Raw genomic sequence first — 23,227 nt, 5'->3', positions numbered from 1 at the left:
ATTCCCCAGGCCTAGTATTCAAAACTAGATACATTTTTTCTTTGCTACCATTATTCTTGCCCAGAAGTTGAAGTAGGCAGCTTCCAGACCTGCTGCTTTTTTTCCAAATTGTAATAAATAAGTGGCATCCGTATTCATGAGAATCTGTTCTAATTTAGAAGCCCCACCTTTGCATGTACCTTTACCATGCATGCCTCCAGGGAAAGTAATTAAATTTAATAGCCTGTCTGAGTTCTAAACAAAGACATACAATAGATATAATGATGTTGATCAAATTCAGTTATTTATAGAAACTGGTGCTTTCAGAAATTCAAGTGTAACCTCATATTTATGGTGCCTTATTCTGGAACTATAAACATTCTTAGAGAAAGAATACTTTTTGCTATTTTCTGAATGTTAAATAATTAATTATTTATTCATTATTGAACTCTCTTTCTCTGAGGTCCTGGAGTATGATACTGTTATTATGAATATATATTTTCTATGAGTCATCTTTATAATCTCAAAACTGATTTTATTCTTCGCTTCAATAAATGACAAAAGAGTACTGAACCAACTACCCTAAATATGTGAAGCAATGGAAATGTGGACCTATTGGGAAATAGATGTTTTTAAAAATCTACCAAATTTGCAGATGCACAACGTTAAAGTATTTTTTAATTTTTACGATCAGTATGTAAACATGTAGCTTCCATAACAGAAAACAATGAGACATTTAAACATAAATGAGTATAAAACAGTCTCGACCACACTAAATACTTAAATGCAAATAAGGCTACAATGACAGCCCATTTACTTGTCACACTGGTTAAGATCAAAAGTAGCAAAACACTATTTGACTCACATTTTTAAAAACAAATTCTCCCACATATTGGTTGTGAAAAGGTAAACTGCTAAAGCCTCTCTGGATGGCACTATGTAGTCACTAGCTAAATTATTGACAAATTATTAAGAAAGTGTTATTAAACATCTAGGAATGATTTTGAAGATGCATTTAAAGATGTACATAAAGTAATATTCACTTCAGCATTGTTTGTAATGCTAAAAGGAAAAGGAAACAACCTCAGTTGGGATTGATTAAATCAATCATGAAATTCTATGCCGCTCTAAAAGCTTTAGGTACTAATCCAAAATGATTAATAGGATGTAGGTTGAGCAATAAAAGAAAGGAGAACAGTGTGTCTGGAAAGCCTACCATGTACCAAATATTTAAACAAAAATATACCAAAGAAAATCTTTCAAAATTTTGCAAAAAAATGAAATTGAAGTATGTTTATTTTAGTAGCAAAAATTTGAAATTTATGCATAGTTTTCTCATAGTGCACATTTCCCGTGAACTTTTTTAAAACTTCTCATAGAAAATATGTAGGGAATCTCAGAAACTGGCATGGGGGTAGGGCAGTGACTCTAGAGGAAATACCTGGCACCAGGACAAAGGTAGAGAGAGATTTTTGCATATGGTGCATGATTTTGCTGGAGAGACAGATAAAGACAGAAACAGAAAGCAAGAAATCAGCCCCCTAGGGGGTATGGGCATACCACAGTTCCTTCTCCACGCTCCTCTCGGTTTCGAGCATGCACGAACATGTGCCCAATGTGAGTTTAAGCTGCAGGGTCTGGTACTCAAACCATGGTCAACTGCATGGGAGTCCAGGGATGTAATTATAATGCCATCTGCTGGTCCCAGAAGGGAACTTTTTAATGTATTCGACTTTTTATAATTTACATGTATTGCCTGTTTAAAAATGATGAAGGTAGAGCTAGACAGTGGCATAGCAGTACACTGTGACACTCTGTGAGGCTGACCTACATGGCAAGTTTTGGAGATCATTTCCAGAGATCCCCCAGAGTACTCCAAGAGCGTCCATGACCCAGGCTAGGTAAAGATGGGGTGGATGGTTGGGATCAAGATCCTGTTGGGAGTGTGCTGACTCTCTCATATAAAATAAATATGAAAACTCTTAGTAGTGATTAAGAAAATCATAATTTGAGAACCTGTTATCGAATTATAATGTAAGAATTACAGACAAGATTGTTCAATTATTACTTTCTATAAGAAACGAATATTGAGGCCGGCAGGTGGCATGGTGGTTAAGGCTGCTGGACTCCCACATGGCCAACCGCAGTTGGAGTCCCAGACCCAGTGGCTTGCTTTCTCACTCTCCCTCTTGCTCTCACTCTGTTCCTCTATGGTCAAATTAATATGTCATATTAATATGAAATAAATGAATAAATAAATAAGGGTAAATAAAATAATTCTTTAAAAAAGAAATAAATAATGATATATCATGAAAACTTGGAAATTTATATTCAATATAAATGGATTTTATATTTATTCAAGGAAATCCATGATTTCAATGAGGCTAAATAATTATAAAATGTGGTTCTGGCTATTCTTTATCCCTTACTCCTGTCTTTCGTAATGATTCTAATATTTGATTTTAGATAATGATGCTTCTCCTGAAATTAATCTTAAGCCTTTAATTATTCAAATATTCAGGCTTGCTGAAATCATTCTAATTATTCCCAATGCTCCATAGTATTAGTAAAAATTACATTTAAATTCAAAATAATTTAGAGTCCTTAATATTCCCACAAGCATTTAGCTATTTTTATATTTTTACCACTTGAGATTTAAAAAACAAAAATAAAAAAGATTTGATGTAGCCGACATCATTGTTTTAATTTAAATAATGTTGTGTTTTTATCTCTTGGCAATACTGTGGAAGGTGTATTACAATTAGCTTTCTCCCTCTCTTTTGATTTGTAAATCCCAACTCTCATATTACCTCCTCATTTACACTTTTAAAAATTTTATGATGCTCATATTCTTTTATTATCTGTTAGGTTAATCAGTGGACAGGATTTTATGTACATTTTCTAGTGCATTGCCCTTGAGAAATGAAGCTTATTATTTGTCTCAAATAAATAAATATCATGTTAGGATGTAGTGGTAGATTTCAAACAATATAAGCTGTCAGCTAACATAATCTGGTCTGGCATATTATACCATCTAAAAGATTTTATACATATCTATGCAAAATAATACACTATTTTCCATGTAATAATATTATTATATTACTATAATAATAAATGCTACGAGAGATCACTTGTTTTCCAAATGCTACATCTAGAAAATAATTTGTGACATTTGGAAAATTAAAAAAATTTTCTACCACATGCGTTAAATTATTTAACAAAAAATTTTAGATTATGATGCTTATATTTAACAGTGGTTGGGGGTAAGACCACAAGGACCCAAGTCAACATATTACAAATGGGCAACATACATACTTCTTTCATGAGTGAATCTTAACATTTTGATGTAGGTTAAATGAATTAAATTGCTTTGGCCTGTGCTGCTACTCCCCCACTACAGCAATATTACTCCCCAGAGTCTATTTTCTTTTGCTGTATGTATGATTTGCAAAGATGACACTCAGTGACTCCGTGTATCTGTTTTCCCTTCTAACCCCTTACAGTAGAGGTGCACATCACAGCGAGGAGAGGAAATGTCCAGCTTAAATGTAAATCTGTACTCCAACTTCACTTTGACTATTCTAACATTCTACATCATACATTTTCTGGAATAAGCAAGTTTATAAAGTCTTTATTAAAGATATTCTTAGCAAGAAAATAGATTCTTTTCTGTGGTAAGCAACACAAAGGCTTTATTTTTTGTGTTAGTAATGCAGAGCCACGACAGAATGCAAAGGTCAGTCATTAATCACACCCTGGATTAAGGTGAGTGTGTTTGTCCTATGCCCCCAAAAGAGCTCCTTGATGGTTGGGACTGTGCCCACGATACAATGCCTCCACAAGATTTGCTGGCTAAGTCCTCAGTTCAGAGCCTGCGCTATAGGAAATGTTAATCAAAGACGGAATAGCACAACAAGCTTGGATATTGGTAATAATTCACAAGTGAACTGGAAACCAATAACGATATTCCAAACACATGCAGATTGTCTATGCCATGTTTTTTCTGGATATGGCAGTTTTAACATCTAAAGATTGGTAATAATTCACAAGTGAACTGGAAACCAGTAACGATATTCCAAACACATGCAGATTGTCCATGCCATGTTTTTTCTGGACATGGCAGTTTTAACATCTAAAGCAGTCCCGGACCCAGTGGCTTAAACTCATGCCGGGCGCGTGTGCGTGTGTGCCCAAGATCCTGAGGGGAGAATGGAGGAGAAGGGATTGTGGCATGGCCATCCCCTCTGAGGGGTGATTTCTCGCTTTCTATCTCTCTGTCTCTCTCTGTCTGTCTGGTGAACGCATGCACTCTATAGCAAAAACCTCTCCCCACCCCCACCCCCCCAAAAAAAAACCCCAGAAACATTGTCTTGTGTCAAATACTTCAAAAGAAACAAACATTAAAACTGAAAACTGAATAAGTCAATGTTTCCTACTTTTGTCCATTCAGAATTGAGGGAAAATCAATGGCCTTTTTGCCCAGAATTATCTTACATTTAGTTACTTGCTAATGATACTAAAAGCTAGCATACTTTGTATAGATGGGCTGGGAACAGTTGCTGACCTAATGAAAATATGGTCCCTTTTGAGTCATGTGGGCCTGTAATTAAAATGGAGACATCTGTTAGAATTTCTTAAAGATAATCCTACTTATCACATTGGCATGATGTTTATTTCTAAAATCTAGTAAGTATCATTTTTTATGTTTTTTATCTAATTGACTGAGGGCTTTTAGCAGGAAAGGACTTGTTTCTGGATAAAGTTCAGTGGTGGAAATTTAAGCATTTATAAACAAAATAATTAGAAAAGAGGAGCTAATGGAAACAAGTCAAAGCTGTCTTAAATAGCAAATAAATAATATTTACTTTGATTGAATTATAATAAATGGACAGGGCTAACAGAAAATGTGGGTAGATCTCCAAAAAATTGACCTTACTTCTCCCACTTTGCTATTGGCTTCAACCACAGTGGACTAAAATGCTTTGCAAAAACATCACACCCTGATCAGAGTACAAGATATGTAGAATTTTTAGTTACTGGCCACAGATACAGAGCACACAGTATACCGAGAATTGGAAGCAAATCTCTTACCTCTTTCTTCCTAGAAATATTTGCAACCAGGAAAGTTTTGGGAAGCTCATTTTAATATTTCATACAAAGTGTAATCACAAATTTTTCAATATAGGTCAAAATTTAAATGAGTTACTAATTTGAGAAAAGATCTCCAAATGTCAAGTTTCATGTGTTATATTGGTCAGTGTAATCATTTTGCAGATAGATAACAAACTAACTACAAGAAAAGAAAACCAAAATAGTTAATATTGCACTGCCTGGTGGTACATGCTTAAAATACTAATTCTATATTTTAGGAGAATACCTCATTATCTCAAAATGTCTTGTTTAATTCAAGTTATAATAGTGAAAAAAGAAAATAATTTTCTGACAAAAATCTCTCAGGTTAACCTGAGTACCCACAAGAAATTGTTGTTTCTTATAGCTATCTTAAGATTGGTTTGGGTTTATTTTGAATCTTAGACCTGTTGCATTGGGAAGTAGATTCTGAACTGAATATTCACATGAAAGCAGTTTTATGGACAGTACTCGTCAAAACAATGCCATGGGGTTGAGGGGAAAGGACAGAATTGTTCAGAGGAGAAATCGTAATTCAGTTATATTAGGTCCTCAACTAATCCAACACAGAGTTAAAGACAGGATGGCTCTTCAATTGTCCTAAATCGAAGCCAGCTGCAAAGGTCTAATCTTTTGCATGTACAGGTGTTAGATATGGTGCCCTCAGAAAAGGGGCAGGACCCTAGACAGGGCACCTTGCTTTGGCCTGGAAGATTTCCTGGAAGGGAACTCAGCTATAAATCCTTGCACACAATCCTCCCAGCAGCTCAAAAAACAACTGCCTCAGTCTGAAGAATGGATCTGTGTGATGTGCCATAGCCTTTACATTATTTTTTCATATAAACCTAAAGTTGTTCCATTTCTGATAGTAAATACTTACCAATTACTAATATCTGTCACTTATTCTTGAGTATATTGAGTTCAATATATTCCAAATACTATTGGCTTTATGAACTCGAATGCATCTTGAGTATTTGTGAACGTTCATGAGTGTTTTTATTCAGTAGGATGGACTGTTTAGCATCATTGATTTCTTATTAGAGATCTTTAAAACATAGATTTTTAGCACAACATGCACTTGCAAATAGACAGAATTTATGTCAGTACAACTGTCACAGATGAAAAGAAAGGACTTTCCTTTTGTAGCTCCACTTTTCAATCAATATCTGCTCAGGGCTTGGATGAAAGGAGCTCCATGAGTAGGTCACAAGCTTTTGTGCTGACATAGATTCTGTCTCTCTGCAACTGTATGTTGTGTCAACTCGACACAGTCTCTCAGCTGGGGTCTTACAATAGCCTGTCAGCAGGGTCCTCAGCATCCCATTTTCCTCTCTTGAAATCCACTCTTTACTTAGGAATCAGTGAAAACTTTTTAAAGTGCAAATATGACTACCTCATTCCTAGGCTTAAAATCTTTGCATGGCTCCCCAGGGCATTGGTGAGGGTATTCCCAAGTCCCCGGAATGGCCTACAAGGTCATTCATGATCTGGCTCCTAGCTGCTTCTTTCATGTCCTCTCATAACATCAATCACTGAGTTAACTGAGATTAAGCATTACTGGCCTCAGTTCTGCTTACATGAAATAATCAGCTCTTCTGACTCAGAGCTTTTGTACTCTGTTATCTACATCTGAATTCTCTGTGAGTCTTCGCATTCTTTTAATTAAGCTATCCAAAGATATCTACATGTTGCCCTCCCATCCTACCTGGGTTTTCAAGTGCCTCTCCAAGTACATATTTGCCCCATCTTCAACATGACCTATTTCTCACCATAACATCTTCATCACAACTATCTTCAGGAGCTGTTTATGAATTTGATGATATGTTTATTTTCTATTGCTTCCATGAGAATATAAACTGCATGCTTTTCCTCCCATTTATTAAAGAATTATTTTATTTTATTTTATTTATTGCCATTATTCGATTTTTTAAATTGGTTTTGAAGTTGATCAAAGAGAGACAGAGAGCGAGAAAGCGAGAAAGCAAACTGCCAGTTCCGGGACTTAAACCACAGTCAGCCATGGGAGAGTCCAGCCGCCTTAATCACCATGCCACCTGCCAGTCCTTTTCCCCTCATTTTTAATCATCTGCGACATGCATTCCAAATGCTTAGACATCAGAAACACAGAAGAGAAAATATCTGAAAGTATAGGATTTAAAAGTTAGCCAAAGACTATACTATGAAAAGTGTACCAGGCCATGTTAAGAGTCTGGACAAATGAAAATCCTTGTTAGGATTTTAGGACTATATTCATGAGGTAGGGAAAAGATATGAATCTCTTTTTCTGATGCCATAGTTCATAACATATGCATTTCATTTTATTTATATATTTATTTAAATGATAATTATTCAGTTTTTTGTCTTCTATTGAACAGCACTCCCATCATGGGTTTTGATACACTTTTACTGGGCCCATCCTTACAAAGCTTTACATGTTTGTATTAGCAAATGGTTCATCAAAGTTTATCTTGAATCAGAGAATAATTATCATATAACAAAACTATTTTAAATAGCACATCTCCCAGGCCTTCCCTAAACTCTTAAGTCCCTTTAATTTTATTCATGATGCTTGTCCTGGTCTCATCTGTGTATATTTATTTTTTTAAAGCATTGTTTATTTAAATTTATTTGCTTTTATTATTTATTTTTTAATTTGACCAGAGAGAGAAGAGAGAGAGAGAGAGAAAGGGGAAGAGAAAGCAAGCTGTCTGGTCTCAGAATTGAACCTCAGTCAGCCATGTGGGAGTCCAGCACCTTAACCACGATGCCAACTGCCAGCCCCAACCTATGTATTATTTACTTGTTAATTACATGACTGCAAAAGGCAGACCTGTCTTGTATTCTCCTTTATTCTGCACCTAGAATAAGACATGGCACATAGGAAGTGTTGCACAAATAGTTGTCAAATTAATGAATGAATAAATCTCTTAATCTAGAAAATTCATACATATGGAAGCTGCTATTTCCCAGTGAAGCTGAATAAATGAGATCTCTTAGTCACTGTAGCCCTTTCACTCTGAAAAGGTCATAAAATTAATCTTTTCCTTAATTCCTTGTACGTATGTATGCAGAATGAATGCTTAATCCAAGCGGCTCATTAGTTACTGGCAGGTAATAAAACTCTTACAATTTGTTCTATGGTAATGTAAATAACAAACATTCGGTTGTTACTTAATAGCTGCATTGATGTTTATTATTTGTGACCTTCTATTCTGGAGTTATCTAGTTACCACATTTAAGTAAATTTTACTTTTTTTTTATGCTATTGTATACTCATTCAAAGGGAATAAAAAGGTATGTGTTTGTGTCTGTATGTGTAAAGAAAGAAGTGGATAGGGAGATAGAGACAGAGAAATGTGTCTTTTTTATTCACTATTCTATCCCCAGTCCCTAAAGTAATATCTCATTCTCATGGAAGTCATTCATAAACATTTGCAGAATAAAACCCACCTATGTACATATGTTTCAGTGAGACTTTTTTTAATTGCCAAAGGGTTTATACTCTTACCAGACAGAGACAGAGAGACAGAGAGATTGGGGACAAAAAACACAAGATAGGATGTGGTCATACCACAGTCCCTTCTCTTCCATATCTCCTTTTGTCAGGATTTGGGACACGCACCACATATGCCAGGCTGAAGGAAGTGTTTTTCAAGCTGTGGAGGCCAGGATTTGAACTGCAGTCAGCCATGAACACTTCAACTCCCTTACTCATTTAGGCTATGGTGCTGGCCAAGATGTTAATTTTAGTATGAGCTTTTACCAAGTATATCAGAGGAAAAAAAGCAATTTTAAATTAGGATCATGTTACTAGTTCAATTCTTTCATTACATGGACTGTGTGCAAATCCTTTATCTGAGATTCAATTTCCTGAATTATCAAATCAATAAAAATGGTTACGTGGCTCTCTAAGATCCTGTTTCAAATGTAAACTAATATTTTCCTCATCTTTTACCATTAATGTCCATTTTAATAAACATTTGTTCTTAAAGACAATGTGCAGACTAATGTATATATTTTTGCCTTTTTTACATATTGTCAACAAGAAAGTTACTCTATTATCCAAAGCCTTTTTCTCCAATTCCCTTGCATGTTTGTCTGTATCCAGGACTATATGGCACCTCTATATCTGTATAATTAAGGGATAACGACTGTGCCAAAGTTTTTAATCCTAACAATTAATAGCAATATTGGAAGACCAGATTATTTGACTTACAACTGAAGAGTCTTGCAGATAGGGCTTATTAACTGTTGATGATGACGTGTATAGTATTCTCAACTGGATTGGTCTGAGAAGTATTTCATGAGGGCAAAGTATTTTTACAAGCAAAATGAGAAATAGCAATTGACTGTTTTAAAAATAATTAGAATAATAAAAATAATGACTGGGGAAAACATAGAAAAGATATTGAATGCTGAAGTGGGGAGATTAATGTCTCTGTACTGACTGACATGCATGGCATTCCCTTTTGAAAAAACAATGTAATACACTGTAAAGTTATATGTAATCCAATGTAATATAAAGATGATTATGATGATAATAAAAAATAAATTAATTAAAAAAAAAGAGTCTTACGCAGTTCTGTGCTGCCAGTTCATCAGGTAATCAGATAACACTACCCTAGCCAGAGAGTGTTCTGTGTTGAAGAGCTCACTCCCAATGATTACTTGGAAGATCAGTGCTATGTGGATATTGTGTTGGGTATTGTAGTTTCTGTCTAATTTTAGCAGGGGATTCTGAGGCAGTTAATGCTCTCTATTAGCCAGTTGGATTAGTTGCATTATTTAGCCACATTGTATTGGCTGTAGAATCACCAACATCTTTGCAAGTGAGATGGAATATGTTATACATTATAGTATTTAGGCTATTAAAGATTCCATTAAAGAAGAGTTGTCAATAGAAAGCTGTATTCTTTATTATCATTTATCTAAGAAAAAATCTAATGAAAGAACTAGTACATAAAATAAGAATGCTTTTCCTTTACATCGCAAATAAAAAATAATTAAGGTTTTAATCTTTTTTATCTCTATGATGTGATCTACAAGGCTGAGCTAAGAGGTACCTTAACAACCTACAGGGCATGGCAAAAACAAATAGTCACGTGATTTCTTTTGTGCACTGTTTGAGATGTGCCAAAATCTTTAGGGAGCAAAAACCTTTTTCTCTAACTCATATTTATTATGGTATTGCTATCCTTAAACAACCTCTGCTTCTTCTTGATTTTCTCTAAAAGTCTACTCACTTATTTCTTTCTTTCGAGAGAGAGAGAGCTAAACAGAGAGAGAGAAAGAAGAATAGAGAGGCATTGTCAACAGAGCACTTGTGCCATGATCCAAACGCATTTCAGACAGTCCTGTCATATCATGAACCCAGAACCATTCTCTTCGGGATCTCATTGTGTTACCACTGTGCCATCACCTGACCCTTCTGCTGCTTTATTCTGCCTCCTCAAATTTGTTTACTTATTGAAGTAGATTACTCCTAGTTGTTGACATATGGAACTTTAAGTATGTTTAAGGACCCATCCTAACCCCCACAGCAATGAGGAAGTGAAATCACCTTCAGCTCCCAGCTACATTATTAGTATAAGATAGTCATGGCAGTGTGATACCCTCAAAAATGCTTTAGTTTATGAAGAGGCTTGAGATGAGAATTTGTCACACGTGTTCTTTTTTTCTGTATACATATTTTAAAGATATATTTAATCACTATAAATCTTTACAGTGCATTCTTTCATTCATGTGTTCACCTATCATTTTTACTTAGGATATGATATTAACTATCAGATTTTATTTTTTAAGAGGTTTTCGCTGTAGGGTACGTGTGCTCGCCAGACAGACAGAGAGAGACAGAGAGACAGAAAGCGAGAAATCACCCCCCAGGGGGGATGACCACGCTGCAATCCCTTCTCCTCCATTCTCCTCTCGGGATCTTGGACACGCATGCACACGCACCCGGCGTGAGTTCTAAGTCCAGGACGCAAACCACAGTCGACTACGTGGGAGTCCAGCGACATAGCCCTTACGCTAACTGCTGGTTCCCAACCATCAAATTTTTAAAAGACAAATAAATGAGCTGGACATTAAAGACGTAAAAAATCAAAAGCGGAGTGGTATTTGTTAAACATTCATCAAACAATTACTTATGGCTTTGAAATTACATAGAAAATTTCAAATCTTATGCTTTTTTTTTTTTAACTAATGCACTCAAAACATCATTCCCTCATTAACTCAGCTATTATCTATCTCACTTACACATTGTCATCCAGTGATATGATTTGAACCTATCCTCCCAAAGTTTATATGTAGTGATTGGTTTGTGACAGGATTAAGAAGGTCTAAACTTATTCCGATTATGATGTTGAAAGACAGAGCTTTGAGAAGATTACAACGTTGCACATTTGTGGTTTACACAGAGATCCAGACATAGACATGCTCTCGCTCTCTCTCAGAGGTACTTCTGTGCTCCCTTGAGACTCTGTAGAGAGACTCATCAAAAAGAAGGGCCTCATCAGATATGTCTCTTGACATTGCAGACACATCATAAGCTAAAGAAACTTCTATTCTTTTTAAATTATCCAGACTCGAGTGTATCTGTTATTAGTTTCATCTGTTTATATGATGAAAGTATAGCTAGCTGATTCTGACTGACACTTGTTACTGTAGAGTAATAGAATGAAGATGGAAGGAAGAATGTTTGAATATATTAGAAATGAGGATACAGCAGTTAAACGAGTTAAAATTTAAAATGGAAAAAATTCAATGAGGTTAATAAAGCATTATAAAGGAGAAGTATTAAGATTTTACAGGGTTAAGACAGGACTTTGGAAAAAATCAATTAAACTCACACATACTTTTATAAAAATAGATGTACTTATGGCCGTACTGAGAAAGTCCAAATAAAGTAAAGGATTTCATTATATCATACTATCATCATATGTTTTTAACAACAGAAAAAAAAATTTATTCTTTATGTAGTCTTTAAAAAGACAGAACATAGTTGGTATTATGAAATATTTTGTTAAACATAAAGAGAAATAAATTTATCTTCAACCTTAAGATTTAAGAATCTAATATTTTGCAATTTCATATAAAAATTTGCTTCTTCTCTTAAATAATTTCACTTTAAGTGTCCTTTGCCTTTACTAAATTATCTTTCATGATGGAACTTTCTGTAAAACAGTACCCTTCAAGGCTAATGTCTAGATTGCAAGGAAAGACTGAAAGTGCTAGAGAAAAAAATGTGTTAATTGGTGGCAAATTACTCAATAATGGAAAGTTCATAGCCTAAGGAAGGTCATAGTAGTAATGTCAGCAATACCGGTTTCTTCTACTGCTAAAAGAGGGAGTAGAGAAGATGTAATGACTTGGGTGGTTCTCGCTTTTAGTCATCTCTTTGGGCAGTGGCTTCATTCAATAAATATCAATCATTCAGTGTCAGGTAGGGATCTACCAGTTCTGTATGAAACAGACAAAATTCCTCATGAAGCTTATTTTCTACTAGGAGATACACACATCAAATGATATGTAAGTTAATTATATACTATGTTTGCTACAAGTGAGTGTTTTAAAAATAAACTAGGTTTGAGAGTATACAAAATGTTCGGTGGGATTTAATTAAGCATTTTCTATAAGTGCCAAAGAAAACCTCCAAGATGGGAAAGGACAAGACATAGTCATGATGTTCTCTAGGAGAAGATCCTGGAGACCTGGTTCCTGGCAGAAAGAACAGGGTGGAAGGGCTTGGAAGTCGGAGTGGGATGAACTGCACGGAGTACTGATAAAAGTGCAGAATGACTGGGAGTGAGTTAATAATGTTCTAGAGACCCAGGAGAGAGATTATTGAAGAGGGAACAGGAAGCCAGTTTACCTAAATCTGGCTTCATTTTCAGTCAAATAGATTGCCTCTGCCCAGGATCACTATAAACATTCCATGAAATCATTCTTATAAAGCACTTAGCACAATGCCTGGCACATAGGAAGTGCTTAATAAATGTTATTTTGTGGAATTAGTGCCGCTGTTGATATTTCATGGAAATTAAGCCCAAGGCCTACTCATGCCTGATATCACCAAAGAGTTGACCATTTAACTGACTTGCTTCATTCTGACCCCATGGCCACTAGGAAACCATGATATTATAATTTCACATCCTGTGTGATGTTGCCTGCAAAGGGAAAATATGCCTAATCTCAGGATTTCAAATTAGACCATGTAAGAGTCCTTTCTAAACAGACAATTTTTAACTTAGCCCCTGTCAGCTTAAGTAATGTGAGTGTGCTGATGAAAAACAAATTGACTTTCATTCATTTTACTTGCAAAATCTACTTTCTATCTCAGATCACCAAAACCTCTGCCAGAGAGTCTTTGTACACTTTACCACATCCGCTAGCAATTGTCTATCCTCAACTCAGTGAGGCAGCCTGGAGAAAGCTAGCAAGACTCTCTTAGCAGCATTATCCTATCTTTTCTTTATATTTTAATGATCCAAGCTCCTAACCACCATTTAGCCTCACTTGGTATTGTCACGTATATAATCTTGTCATCCTCTACTTATTTTTCTTTTTTTTTTTGTGAGTAAGCAAAACAACTACTACTACTCCTATTTTTGTAAATATAGAATTGAGATATAGACCTCGATCCTAAATTAGTAAACTGATTTACTAATGTTAATTAGTACTGTCACTATGTACAACAATGTGAAGGTTCCTCAAAAAAATCTAAAGATAGAGTTGCTATTTGATACAATAATCCTACTTTTGGGCGTATACCAAAAGACAGGAAATCACTCTGTTAGAGAGGCATTTACACATTCATATTTATTGTAGCATTATTTACATTAGCTAAACCATGAAATTAACCTAAGTGCCCAACACTGATGGTTAAAGAAGAGGTGGCACATATACACAATGGAATATTACTCAGCCACAAAGAACAATGATATCCTGTCATTTTTTAGAAAGTACATGAAGCTAGAAGATATAACGCTAAGTGAAATAAGCCAGATTGTGAGAGATGAATACAGTATGTCTCTGCTTAACATATACTGTGTCCTCATTCTTTAGCAGAAGTTAAAGTACTTAGTAGCATAGGAAGAGAGAGAGAGAGAGATGATAAGTAGAATCTGCATGACAGGGGTGGGTCGAGGAGTTTCTTAACACATATAAGAATGTGCATATACAGGTGCAAGAGATGGTGAAATGATGGATCACAAGAAAGTACAAAATGTCATTGACATCATAATATGCACCTGAAAAATAGTAGGATAAATATCAAATGTATGCAACATGATGTGATGTTCAATGTTGAAGATGATGAATATGCTTATATTCTTGATTTGATTATTGCACACTGTGTACATGATTTTAAAAGCAATACTGTACTACACAAAAATTTATAATAATTAAATGTAAAGCAGAAATTACAATTTAAAAACTTGTAATTTTTGATGATCTGTGTTTCCTGGATTTGCCTATCATCTCTTGGATTACTGATCTGTGTTTTTACTGGACAGGTTGAGAGCTTTGGCAGTCCAAGTCCCCTAGTGATCTTCGACCCTGCCATTCTAAGGGAGAACTGCACTGAGTCATACAAAATCACCCTCACTAGGGCAATGAAGTGGCAGGGGAAGAGAGGACAGTCAATTCACCTCAAAAGAGACAGAATATGTTTTGAAACATTGCCTGTCTGGATTTCACAATTTTCCTAATGAACCCACATCAGTCATCTGAATACAACAGAGATTGCAAGAAACTGCAATTTTCCTACTCCACACTATACTGGTACTTCATTTAAATGCATACTTTCAGGGCAAGATAATAGAAATGATTACAAATTAATTGCACCTATTTCAAGCCAACGTAAGAAAATTCCTTAGTATCCTATGCATTAAAATGTCATTTCTCACAGCAAATATATTAGTGGGCTTAAAATCAAATTAGAACCTCCCATTTGGGTAGGGAGAGGGGGAGAGAGGATTTTGCATTCCTTAGAGAATACACATTTCTGTGTCTCAACATGAAGCAATCTTGTCTTTTAGTAACAGGCTTTTAGTTATAGCCCAGAGAGAGTGACTTACATTGATTATTTACTAGCATAATGCTGAGCGAATAAAAGAATGTGATTCTCTCCACCATAGAGAACAACAGCATTTTTGTCTGTTTGTGAAAGCATTTGAAAACTTCCTCCTTTCCCTTCTTGAAAGATTCATTAAAGCATCTTCTAAGGATCCCTCACTTTGGAAAACCAAGACAGATTTAGAACACTCATATAATAAATGAGCACATGGAGGCCACAGAAACTAAATTAGTCACATCACTGGATTCCTCTACTCCATGCATTTCTGTAGTTTACTGAGCATGTAAGCTTAAATTTTGCCACAACTGAAATTCGTATACATTAGTTTTATGGTTTTACTACAACTGAAAATCCATTAAAGTTATAATAACTGGAATTTTTTCATTACTCCATTTGTTATTTATATAAGTGAGAGGTACTTTGCGTTGAATTTCCTTTGAAATTAGTTACTATCAGTTTAAGGTAAATAGGAGCAAGAATAGGTGCCCCAAAGTAAACTATGTTTAAATAGCTCTAAATGTTATTTGTTTTTCTAAAGATAAACAGGGAATAGAAAACAATAAAACAAATAAGTCACAGGAAGTCTAGAAACTATCAGAAAAGTACATATGTAGCCATAGAAGATAAAGAGAATCAAGATATAAATGAATGGCCAAGCTGTGGTGCAATGATAATGCAACTGTTTCAAGTCCTGGGACCTCCACGAGTACACTGAGCAAGTAGGCACATGGCCACAATCTGGGCTGGTGAAACTAGGCGTGGAAGGCAGAGTAAGACTCTGTTAGGGGTGTCCATCTTTGTTTCATTCTCTCTAAACAAACAAACCAAAATTTTATAAAAGGCACAAATGATCTAATCAAAACTCACTTGCCTGGGCTGGCTCCATGATACAACAGTAAACCCCAGCTTAAGAGAAACCAGATTCCGTATGGCAACCACAAATCAAATCCCCAGCTAGGCCAGTCTGAAACATGCCAGACACGCATGCAAATGCCCAAGATCTGACAGGATAGAGGACTGGAGGAAGAATACCTTGGCGAAACCGGACCCTGTGGAGGGTTCTCATGTCTCTCTTGCCCTCTTTTCCTTGCTGTCTCTCTCTGGCCCTCTCTTGATAATCCAGATCTGCATATTTAAATTTTATTTTTAATAGTTTGTATATCCCCACTCAATAAATACAGAACATCTGCACTTTATGGCAGAAATTCAAAGTCTAGAAAATATAACAGCAAAAACATCAAGAGACACCACAGACTGCAAAGGAAGGGGTAAACAGTTGGGGATGGAAGGGAAAAACTCAAGGGGGGGAGAATATTTAACAGATACAAGAGTGGAAAGGTGGGGCCAGCAGGTGTCATGGAGGTTGGGGCATTAGACTCCCACTAAGTCTCCGTCTGGACTCCCACTGGACCTGGTGGCTTGTTTTCTCACTTTCCCTTCCTCTCCCTGGTGATTGCGTGTGACCTATAGCAAAATTAAAACAATGATAAGTAATAAGTTAATTTAATTAAATAAATAATTATTTTTAAAAAATAATGTAAAGGTATTGCATATGGTATATCTTTGAATTGTTTGACACGGAATGCATTAAATTTTTAGAACCTATTGTTAAAATGTATAATGATTAAATGTAAAAAGCATTAAGAAAAAAAAAGTTTTGGAACAACAAAAGGACCCCAGGGTCCAACGCAGTGCCTGTCATAAAAGGAACTCAGCTGATTGAACGCTGGGTGCTACCTCCTTTCCTTTTCTGGAATGAAAATATTATGTCATATGTCCACTGCAAATATCACTAAAAAAATTTTAAAAAGAGAATAGAATCAAGAGATTAAGGACTCATAGTATCAATACATTTAAAGTTGGTGAAGTTTATGTGGAATGCCTTCATAAAGGTGAAATGTGCAATTATTTGGTTAAGTACAGACAGACACAACTAAATTTATGTATTTTGGATTTCAATTTTTAATAATGAGACAGATATGTTTGTTATGAAGTGCATTTGCTCACTAGAAAGAGACAGAGATAGAGAAAGTGAGAAATCACTGCCCTGGGGGGATGGCCATGCTGCAATTCTTCCTCCTCTATTCTCCTCCTGGGATTTTGGACATGTGTGCATCCAGCATGAGTTTCAAGTCTCTAGGTCTGGGACTTGAATCACGGTTGTGGGAGTCCAGCTCCTTAACCACCTGCTGGCCCCTGGATTTCAATATTTATCACCATCTTTCTGGGCTAGGGGAAGACAGTTACATTTTTCATTAATGCTTCCTAAATGGTTTTGGAATTGAGCTTTATCATTGTTTGTTAGATCAGCCCCTTCTCTTAAAAGATACATCTATGAAGCCTATTAAAAATACTCAGGGAATTAAGTATATTTGTTTTGAATATTTGCAATTTCTTTAAGGCATCTCAGGAATCACAAAAACAAGATTAGGATTCACTATTTTACTACTTTGAGACATTTAAAAATGTTTATACTGAGGATATAAAACTAATTCTGTTCTACTGGATTATCACTCCAAGAGTCTTTTACTTTCCATTGCAAATATGTTTGTAAGCCACTAGGTATTTACTTCTAGACTCTAGGCTTCCCTAGGGAGATCATTTTTGAAAGACTAAAGTAAAATGATCCCTGATTTTCTTGTCATTAAAAGCCTCTGCTCACAAACCACAAGCCTAAAGGGAGTGAAATCAGCTAAAAAGAAATATGTGCTACAAAGGGAGCTTTAGCTCATGTTCTGGTCATTTAGACAAGATTTAACGCCACCATTGATTTACACCATGTATTGTAGTTAGGATAGTAATTGCTACATCACAGTTTATAGTATCTCTAGTCCTCTGAAAGATGTTCTTTTTAGAACACCACTGGATGCTAATAAGACGTTGGGTCATTGCTATTTTTGTTGTATTTTACTTCTTACAAGGTATCCTTTTTTTTAAAAAAAAGAAAATGAAATCATTTTCCTCAGAGTTTTAACCAAATCCTCTTACAGAATCATTTTATAGACTTACTAAAATTTTAGATTCTAGGTATGATTTGAATCTGATATGTATCAAGTTCTTTATATGTCACTGGGACATCAGGAACGAAGAAGACACAGACTACCCTTAGAAAGAGTAGCATGTCTTCGATCATGTGGTTACGTTACAGTGTAATTATGAGATTTAAGTGCAGTGTGTCATGAAAGAAGGCATAACAGTACCAGTAAGAGTTAAAAATAGGATATAGATGCTTCTGAAAGGGTTTGTTGATAGAAGTTAGCTAAGAGTGATGGAGGTGAAGAATATTCCAGAATGATGGAAGAGTTTACCCAGAAGCATAGAGGAAAAGAACAAGACTGATGTGAAGATTTGAGAAATCATAAATTTAGTCTTTCTGGAGCCTAAATGTAATGTAAAAGTGCATTAGATAAGGACAGAAAGTGAAAAGAAACCCAGGTCTTAAAGGAGCAAGATTTTATACTGAGAATAATGATGAAGGGGTTTTACAACAGACACCTCTTATACACAATTAAAGATAAATTTGGACTTCTAGTCTCACATCCCAGGGGTTCTCTGCTGCAATTCAAGTGCGACGCTTCACAGAGCTTGCTTGGTGCCTCTGCACATGAAACCTATGAATGTAAGGAAATTTAGGCCCATTCTTAGTGTACAGATTCATTTAAATATACTTTCCATATATATAAATATGCCAAATATTTTTTTTTGGAGAGATTTTCACTATAGGGTGAGTGCGCTTGCCAGACAGACAGAGAGAGACATAGAGACAGAAAGCAAGAAATCACCCCCCAGAGGGGATGGTCATGCCACAATCTCTTCTCCTCCATTCTCCTCTCGGGATCTTGGGTACGCACGCACACGCGCCCGGCGTGAGTTTTAAGCCACTGGGTCCGGGACGTGAACTGCGGTCGACTACGTGGGAGTCCAGCAACATAGCCATTACGCTAACTGCTGGTTCCCAATATGCCAAATATTAAGGATTTAAAGTGGACTTAATAAGTTTTAAGTAAAATGTATTCCATCATTGTACTTTGATAACAATTTAAAAGGTCAATGTAAAATTAAAATGTTCAGACTCTGAGTTTCATAAATGAATCAGTTACTTATTGCTTTGTACAAATTACCACAAAATTAGACAGTATAAAAAAATAGACATTTTTTGAGAGAGATTTTTTGCTATAGGGCACATGTACTCACAGGAGAGATAGAGAGAGACAGAGAGACAGGAGCGAGAAATCACCCCCGGGGGGGGGGGGTGGCATGATGCCAACTCTTATTCTCCATTGTATTCTCCTCTGGGGTTTTGGACACATATGCACATGTGCCTGGTGTGAGTTGAAGCTGCTGGTTCAAGACTTGAATCGTGGTTGACTATGTGGGAGTCCAGTGACATAACCATAACACCATCTGCTGGTCCCAGTGATGGGCATTTTTATCCCACAGTTTCTATGAGTACAAAATTGAGAAGCAGTTGAGCCTGAATTTCGTGGCTCAGGATCCCTCATGAGGTTATAGTCAAGGTGTCAGCCAGGACCGAAATCTTCTGAAAGCTTGGCTAGAGCTGGAGGATCTACTTTCTGTACTCTGTGGCTATTCATAGGAATTCATCAATTCCTTGCTTGTTTGTGGAAAGAGAAGTTATTTCTTTGCCATGTAGATGTCTCCATAGCACTGCTTAAATATCTGTAGCATGACATCTGGCATCACACTGAGCAAATGACCCAATAAAGAGGCATAGAGGATGCTACACATTGATCTTAGAAGTCACAGACCATCTCTTCAACCATGTTCTATTGATTAGAACTGAGTCACTAAATCAAGGACATTGAAGCAGAGGGGAATTAGACTTTACCTTTTAAATGGTTCAGCTGCAGTGGTGCAGGTAATAGGAATGTTGCTGTGCAATGCTGAAGGCCATGTAGGAAGGTGCCAGGTTCACATCCCAGTTCTGCCTGAACACGGAGGGCATACCTCTGAGCGTGTGCACAATTCCAGTTGGCTACAGGACTGGGGGAGGATCTTGTTGTGGAGATATTAGGAGGTGCCTGTCTCTCTTATCAAACTCTTTCTGTCATGAAGAAAATAAATAAATAAAACTTAAGTAAAATCAAGGGACTCAGCTCTATGGCCTAGTGGTTAAGGTAGCCTGATCCCACATAGATGACCATCAGGTTTCAGTTCTGGACTGGGAAGCTGAGAAACACACCAGGTGCATGTGCGTGTGCACATGTGTTCCCAATCATAAGAGGTAGAGAAATGGAGGAGGGATTATGTATGTTTATTCCCCATGGGGGAGTTGCTCTCTCCTCTCCCTCTCTCTCTACCTCTCTGTCTCTCCCCGGCTAGTGAGCAAATGAAGAAGGAGGAGGAGGAAGAAGTGAAAGAGAAAGAGAGGAAGGGGAAGAATGGGAAGAAGAATGAGGAGGAGGAGGAAGGGAAGAAGAAGAAGAGAGACATACAAAGAAACTAGTATAGTGTAGCAACCCTGAATCTTAGGGAAGAGAGCATTATGCAAAGTGGAGAGGTTTCCAAATAGTTAAACAATGCAGTGAGTTCAAGAAAGAAAATTGCAGCCATTTAGATTTAGCAATTAATAATCCGCTGGTGACCTTAGCAAGAGGAGTTCTGGTGAAATTTAGGAAGTAGAAAACATTTCACAGCAGATAAAGGAGTGAGTGGAAGGTAATGAAATGGAGAAAAAAGTGTACACTTCTCTTTCAAGTGTTTTTCTGTGAAGAAGAAAAAAATTGAACAGTTTTTGGGCAATGGGGGATTTTTGAGGATTTAAACATGTATTGCATATTCTTTTTTTGTTAATATTTCAGTGATGATGGTAAAGAATTATCAGTGAACAAAGGTCTCTAGGATGCTGTAGTATGGCATTTCCTAGCATATGGGGCACCTCCTTTATTCAAAAAGAAAGGATGGGTCCAGATGTTGCTTTCATCTAAGACACCATAGGAAAATGAAGATCGTTAATGAGTAAAAGGGGAGGATATCTGAGAAGCTAATGGAAAACCTAGAGCGATAAGACTTTTTAAATGGAGATTTGAACAAGAGTCTTTAAAAAAAATAGCTTCTTGGACTAGCAGATGGTGAAATCGTTATGTCACTGGACTCCCACATAGTCAACCATGGTTCAAGTCCCAGACCCAGTGACTTAAAACTCATATCAGGCCCATTTGCATGTGTGCCCAAAATCCCCAGAGGAGAATGAAGCAGAAAGAACTGTGGCATGTTCATTTTCCCTGGGAAGTGATTTCTCACTTTCTGTCTCTCTGTTCCTTTCTGTCTCTGGCAGAGTGCACATGCCATATAGCAAAACAATCTTTCCAAAAAAGCTCCTAAGGAAAAAAAAAAAAAAACATTGAATTTCTGCGTTCAGGTGAGAGACTGAACAAAATTAAGAACATGAAATCCTAACAGAAACTTTCTTGTGATTGCAGTTTTCTCTATCAGTAACTAACTGGGTACCAGATGCATATGTGTGCCTGGCCAAAATCCTGAGAGGAGAATAGAGGAGAAGGGATTGCAGCATGGCATCCCCCTGTGCGGGTGGGGTGGGGGGGTCTTGCTTTCTGTCTCTCTGTCCTTCTGATGAGCACATGCATTCTATAGCAAAAAATCTCTCTTAAAAAAAAATAAATAAAAACTAGTGGAGGGGCCAGCAGGTGGTGTGGAGATTAACGAACTGGATTTCCATAGATCAACTGCAGTTTGAGTTTTAGATTTCCATAGATCAACTGCAGTTTGAGTTTTAGACCTGGTGGCTTGAAATTCACCCTGGGCATGTATCTATGCATGCTCAAAATCCCAGGAGGAAAATAGAGGAGAAGGGATTGAGGTCTGGCCATCCCCTGTGGGAAGTGGTTTCTCACTTTCCATCTCTGTCTGTCTCTCTGTCTCTCTCCAGTAAGTGCACATGCCCTCTGACAAAATTTAAGAAAAAATAAATGTAGTGGTGAAAGATGGTGTATAAGAAGTATGATCACGAAGTTGAAAAACTATTTATGAAATATGACAACATTAAAATATAGGTTCAGGCAGAATGGCACAGTCCTCTAATTTCAGCACCTCCAGAGACTGAGGAAATAAAATTTTAAAAACTAAAAAAAGTTTCAATTTGCTGGCTCAGCCATGAGAGCATGCACTGGTGGCTGCTGGTTTGTGAATGAACCTATCCTTTAGAACTGGGCATGCGATGTGCACGTGGAGTCTCTGTGACTCGGGAGACAGAGGCAGGAAAATTGCAACACAGTGAGACTCTGCCGAAACAAAAAAGAATAACAAAAGACAACAAGGAACATCTTCATAGCTGTCCTAAAGCAACACTATGGTTGTTCAGGGATTGGGCGAACTTCTACTCTGCTTTCTACTTATAATTGATTAAAATGACATATGATTTTTCTCATCTTGTTACAGATTAGAAGATTTGAGCTGTATCTTGGCTGTTCTGTGTCTACACTCTACATATGCAAACAGCAAGTGAAACCATTCCCCAGAACTTCCTAAGGAAAAAAAAAAAAAAACATTGAATTTCTGCGTTCAGGTGAGAGACTGAACAAAATTAAGAACATAAAATCTTAACAGAATCTTTCTTGTGATTACAGTTTTCTCTATCAGTAACTAACTGGATTTGGAGACAAGATGATTGGGCTCATCTGGGTTAGGGCTGTGTAGTGGAGCAATAATGTCTAGACTGTTACAGGTTAAGTGCAGTTAGTGTGATGGACTATATGATAATATCTATACTAGAGAAGCATCACAGGGTAAGCGCTATGGCTGAATATAGTGGAAACCTCAGAAATAAAACCCTGTGATTTATGAATTTAAAGAATAGTAATAGGGGAGCCAGACTGTGTCATGGTGTTTAGGGCAGCTGAGTTCCACATAACCAGCCACACAGTTCCACAGTTCTGGTCTGAGACCCAGCTGGGTACAGACCAGGAACATGTGTTGTGTACTCAGGGTCCGCAGGAGATGGAGAGGTGGAGGAGGAGGGATGGCAGCATGGCTGTCACCCGTGGGCTGTGCTTCTCACTCTTT

The sequence above is a fragment of the Tupaia chinensis genome, unplaced genomic scaffold (genome assembly GCF_000334495.1).
Source record: "Tupaia chinensis unplaced genomic scaffold, TupChi_1.0 Scaffold149807_1, whole genome shotgun sequence".
NCBI classification, from domain to species: Eukaryota; Metazoa; Chordata; class Mammalia; order Scandentia; family Tupaiidae; genus Tupaia; species Tupaia belangeri.
Note: the sequence above shows the minus strand (reverse complement) of the source record.